The sequence below is a fragment of the Opisthorchis viverrini genome (assembly GCF_000715545.1).
Source record: "Opisthorchis viverrini unplaced genomic scaffold opera_v5_18, whole genome shotgun sequence".
Classification (NCBI taxonomy): Eukaryota; Metazoa; Platyhelminthes; class Trematoda; order Opisthorchiida; family Opisthorchiidae; genus Opisthorchis; species Opisthorchis viverrini.
Window position 1 is genome coordinate 700,647 of NW_008751674.1, and position 6,000 is coordinate 706,646.

The window sequence follows — 6,000 nt, forward strand, 5'->3', positions numbered from 1 at the left end:
AAGAGAACCAGGTACGCGTGCGTCGACGGACTCAAGCCACCGGGTTACTCTGTCCTTTGAGCTGCCGTTGACACTCGCTGTCCATCGGGGTGGACTTCACAGCCGATTCGCCACACCGGTAAGCGAAGGATCGGCTACAGGTGTACTTGGACCATTCATGTCAATATCTGTCAAATCCCCTTTTAATTTCTAACGAATTCAGTTTTGTTCAGAGTGCCAAGTCTTGTTGTGCTGTTTTGCTGTATGGCTGTTAGAATTGGCCTGTTCGGGCAGTGGAAGTGAGACCTCTTCAGATGTTCGACAATCGTTGTCTCAGAACCGTAGCTCGTGTGGGTTGGTGTCGGTATATCCGTAACGGAGCAGTTGGAAAGCGGGTTTTCGGTTGTCCAACGGGTATTTCCATTGAAGAATGTGTCTAGCACCAGAAGTGCATTGGTTGGGACATGTGTCGCGTAAGCTTAACCATCGCATGCCGAAAAGAGTGCTGCTTTCCATGCCCAATTCAGAGTGGCGTAGGTATAAAGGTGACCAGCACTTGACTTGTCAGAGGAATTTGAAGATAATGAAACGTTTGGGTGCTGTCGGTGCTACTGACCTTCGAGGATGGGGACCACCTGATTCTCACTGCGCCTGGTTGGAGACGGTACAAAATACGGCTATCAACCGATGTCAGTTGCCATATTGTCAGAGTCTGGAGGTGTAAGCACCTCGGAATGATTGTAGTAAGCCAGCATTAAGTTTCTTCCCCATCCTCCTTTATTCTTTTCTTCACAATAAGGCTTTCAATTAAATCATGGTTTTACGGCAGCGAAGCATCGGTGTTGATGTCATGCTGTCGATGATGATGATGATGATGATGAGTGCCAAGTTAGGCAAAAACTTAATTGAGCGGATGAATGATCGCGAAAGTAAACCTAAAAGCTGTGGAATCAGGCAAGTTTTGTGGACAACAGGCCCCAGTTTCTATCGTTAGTCGAAGAATTGAGAGTTATTGCTTGCAAGCTCAATCGCGCATGCACATACCCATTGCTTGCCTTAGGAGTGGTTGTATGCTTTCCTACAATAAGAAGATATGGACATGTGCAGATAGTTGACATGGCGAGGAATCATAGTAGGCCATTTTGGGCCGGTCGACTAATGCATTTGGCGGACTCCTTTTTACATATCTCGGAAAGCAACTTGAGAGTAGAAGACACAAGCTTTATTTATTGGTTGTCGGGCTGAGAACGCGCGAAAAATCCTAATTTGCACTCTTGGGTACGCTTTTAGACGGTTGTGGGTTTCCCACAACTATCAAGTCGATCGCGTCGTGAATTCGCCTCATGATTCGGCATTATTTTCTTTTTGCCGATAGCCCTCGAATTGCCCAACTAAAATATCCAGCATTCCCTTAGAGCAAACTCCAATCAATGGGAAGTCGATATCTTATGGACCATCACCATACCTACTACGCTGATCTTACTAAAGTTCAGTTCGCTCCGATAACATCACACCAATCATAATTCTCGAACCTCTGCAAATCGTAATGAGTGAATTTTTGTGAGTGATTTGCATACCGCGTGTAAGATCATAAACAAGCATACCTGTTCTGGTAGATCGTACTAACCGGATGAATAATGGTCGTGTTGTTTCTCGTTCTTAGCTTGAGGGAACCCGTAAACTTTGGATAACCTGATTTTATCATAGTCCATTTGGCTAGTGCGCGAAGCATGGAGGTTTGAATACTGCCCGTTTGCCCAAGACTAAACAGGAGCAGTCGACATACCCTGGAGCTCCCGGTCAGTAAGTCAAGGCCATAACCACTGAACTATCTCGGACAGCCGCCTGACACACTTTCGCCTAAAAACACTGTAAAACGAGAAGACTGTGGATGGAACATTCTAAGCAGAGACCACTTGTTAGCGGGTTGTATATGTATGATGGACTCTAGCGGGGCGCAAAGGGCAATATTACTCTTTTTCGAAAAATTCCAGCATCCTGAGGCTTTTTAAAAAGATACACTCCCGCAGTGTCACTGTTCATATTTCGAATGAACACGGCCGCATCAACAACCAACGGATAAGAGTGAGACTGGTTACAAAACAGGTGCGCTGAAATCCAAGCAGTAACAACCAGTTGACACGGGTAGACTTAGTGCACATATACCTGGCATGTTACGGTCATTTTACAAATTACTATCAGTAACTATTTCGATTCTCATTTCGGTGAAGTATTCAGACAACTATGTGATGTTGAAGTTTTTGGTACCTCGCAGCTGTAAAAACTTTCAGGTATTATCAGGGTAACACTGCAACCAGTCACTGAATTCTAACAGGGACACAGTACTCGGAACAATTCTCGGGGAACTTATACTCCGATACAACAATAAAACTCGAGGTCTGAAACTAAGTAACAGAATATTGTCATGAAGCACACAACAAACAAGTTTGCTGAAAACTGTTCGACAGCCCAAGACCGGTTTCGCTCTACTTGGGGCTCATCAGATGGGCGTCAACCTCTACTTGAACCCCAGTTGGACTGATTTCGACAAATACATTCATTTGCAAATCAGTTTGGTTTTCATAGCAGAATCACATGGAACCCAACTGAATCGCTCGTTCATGATCTTCAGTCTCAATGGTTGTTGATCAGATGGCAGTCGGTCAGTACACCAAGCTCAGCGATTGGTCTGCACATGTTTCGACACCTTCAGTCGGCTGTTGAGTACGTGCGTCTTTGATACACCGTCGTTTCCTTTCGAAACTTTGACGCCTTCAACCCAAAATGCAAACCTAAAGCCACCAGCCCGTGGGGTATGATCCCGAATCACCCCGGAGATTAGTAAGATGCACACTGCTGGTGATTCCCGATAAGAGTAATCCAACTGCACAGTGTCCATCGACTTTTCAGCACTGACTTACTCCACTTGGGGGACGAAATCTAATCACCAAGCAAACAAAACCAAATCAAGGTTTACCAGGGAGCATCATCAAATAGTGCGACAGGCTGACGACAACTCCGGGATCGCGCCTACCTGATGAGCCCCATGAAGGGCAAAACCGGTCGTGGGCTGTCGAAGAGTTTTCAGTAAACTACCAACTGAAACTCCATATGAAAATCTACTGCCATATCTCGCATATCGTACCAACTGAAACATGAGTCAGTCTTTGTGCAGCACATTCAGTTGAAGACTATCATAAACGAGAATCTCATTTGGTTCTCCCGTGCTATGTGTAAGTCCGTTTGAATGAGTGTAATTGTCGGAAAAATATTATCTCTGATCCCTTGGTATCAAACACGCTAGCTTGTAATCAATTGCTTGAATGACGAATTGCCAACAAAGTTAAAGGATTCCTATACGAAACTTCATTTTAAAAAGTCCTTCCCATAAAGAAACTCCGCATTCTGTTCAGCTGGATTATCAGATGTGGTTTTATTGGTGGCAAAGTTGCGTTCTGTTGTTTTTGAAATCCCGCGTTTCAGACTCTAACCTCAGCAAGTAGCGTACATTTTGCGCAGGCGGGACTATCTGTCTTTAATTGAAAAACTTTCCTCTCCTACACGTATCATTTGTGTGTAACTTACTGGGTTCCGAGGCAAGCACACTGTCGTTGGGACAATATTTCGCACAATTCGAATTCATGATGGGTTCAGTGTTATACTAGTTTCACTGTTAAACCTATACGTGTCCGTTGGAATGCCACATGGTGTTATTTTTATGCAGAAATTTTAAATTCTCCTGCAAGTGTTCAGTTTTCTGCTGTGGCATTGGTGTTTGATCAGGTTGTTATTGATCTGGTCGGCAATTAGCTTGCAGGCGCCACAGTGCGCGTGCGCAGAAAGGCGTTTCGTTTTTAGTTCAGTTGATAATCATCATAGTTATTCAGCCTATTCCATCGAAGCTTTATTGACTGACTGAAAGTTTTATGAGGTCTGTTCTAACCCACTTTTAATCGCTCTCATTCCAAGTCTTTGTTTTTCTCCCCTCTCTTGTCCTTAACGTTTCCCTTCAGTTGGCTGCTGTGTCTCACCCGTATTATTGCTTCCCAAACCAGATGACTGCACACCCATTGTTCACCGTCTGTAGAGGCCAAGTGTGATGTTCTCTGCTGCTCACTTCACATCTTGCCCTACTATTCAAATGCCCTCCGCTTCTTTGTGTTTCACGTCACCTGACCTGATGTTCTATACTCCCCACAGCGATTAGTTGTAGCAGACCCATGTGGGGTGGAGTTGGGAGACCGTTATTCAACTTGCCTTTTGCACACACAAGCGCGTAGCTTTCAAGTCTATGTAGAGGGGCGCGGTTTAGGACGTGTGACGGCCTAGCCACGGATATAGTAGACGATCAATACAATTTAAGTTGCTTCCTCCGATGCCGCTGCCTAACAGACACGTGCGACCAATAGCCAGTTGGGGTTGGGCGAAAAGTAGGCAGAACGTTTGGCAGCGTTCTTTCCCCCGCAAATCGATCGCCCAGCAAGGTATAAAATAGACAGAAAATATTACCTCGTTGGGACACGGCTTTTGCCGGTCACCCAGCAGAATGGGAATTTCAGCATGGTGTGTGGTGGATTCATGAACACTTTTGCCGGAATTCTCGACCTGTTTTCATGGTCTTGCTTAATTTGACTATTTGTGACTGTTAATTGTGATATGCTTTATTCAAACTGGTGAATATGTGCAATAAAAAGGCCCATGTAGTTCACTTCCTCTCTGGATTTTGTGTTCCAGGGATGGAAGGACATTCATGTTAGCCTTTGTATAGATTTTGTCTCTGGTTTAATATCAGTGTTCTGATTTTGTGAGTGGTGGTCTAGTCACTTTGTCAATTTGAATACGAATAGATGAACAATACCAAGTTTCGGAGCCCAATCCATGACTGTATGTGCACTTTGTACTATGTATAACTCCAGCTTGCAGTCGATCTCACTTTGTACTCTTGGTGACCGTTTCAATTTGACGATTATCAGTCTATTGTCTCGCCTGTTCACATACCTGCCCCTTTTGTCCGGTTGATGATTTGTTTCAGTCATGCTTTGTCCTCGTTTCTGGGATTATGGATAAAACTGTTTGTGAACAATATGTGTGTTTTTACTGATAATCATCCAACGAAGGGTTCAAGTACTGTTTCTTTAAGCAGTTCCAACTGTAACTGCAGGACATTAGACAAAACTTTTTGTTTCCACATGGTCCGTGGTACCTGACATCGGATGGGGGTATTCAAAGTACACGCTTTTCTTTCAATAGGACGAATTTTCACGGCATGATCTGGATACATATGGAGCAGATAGTTCAAGGAATTTACAGGAAGATATGCGACTCAAATCATAAGGGAGATTAACACGATACCATGTTTCCTCGCACAAAAAATTGAAGGGATCTTAGGTCTTGAAGATAACTATCGACAGTGAGTGATTTTGTTGCCGGTGAAAGAAACAAAAGTCATAGTTGCTTTTGGTATGCGGAAGTTAATCGCATTCAAAGACATCTAGACTTGTGACGCCTCTTCCCAGCCGTTTGTGGATATAAGTCTAACAACGAACACGCCTACATGATGTAACAAAGCGCACAGATTTGAAAAGTGTATCGGTCGATCTCTCAAGGGCAGACACTTACTTTTCAGTCTTTTAGACGGTAGACATCCAAAATGTTCGTTCAACACAGCAGAAGGACCCAGAATTCGGATTGCTAACATTTCGACTTTCCCCGATTAGACACATGTTGAATACAGTCCAGCTTTCATGCTGTAAGTAGAAATTCATTATTCCAACCATTAGGAATGGTTTTTTCATCTCCAAGACACGGTGCACGTCAGGATCTTCTGTCCTCATGGACCTAGCCGAAGATTCATAATCATAATCGTCTTGCGGAACACCAGCAGTATCAGGTTACGCTTGCGGAGAAACACTCTTCAGGTGATACTTGATGGTCGTTGACTTTATTAGTGCACTGCTGACGATGGCCATAATACAATTCAGAAGGTATATGCACTAATAAAAGTTTTTAGTATAGTTGACA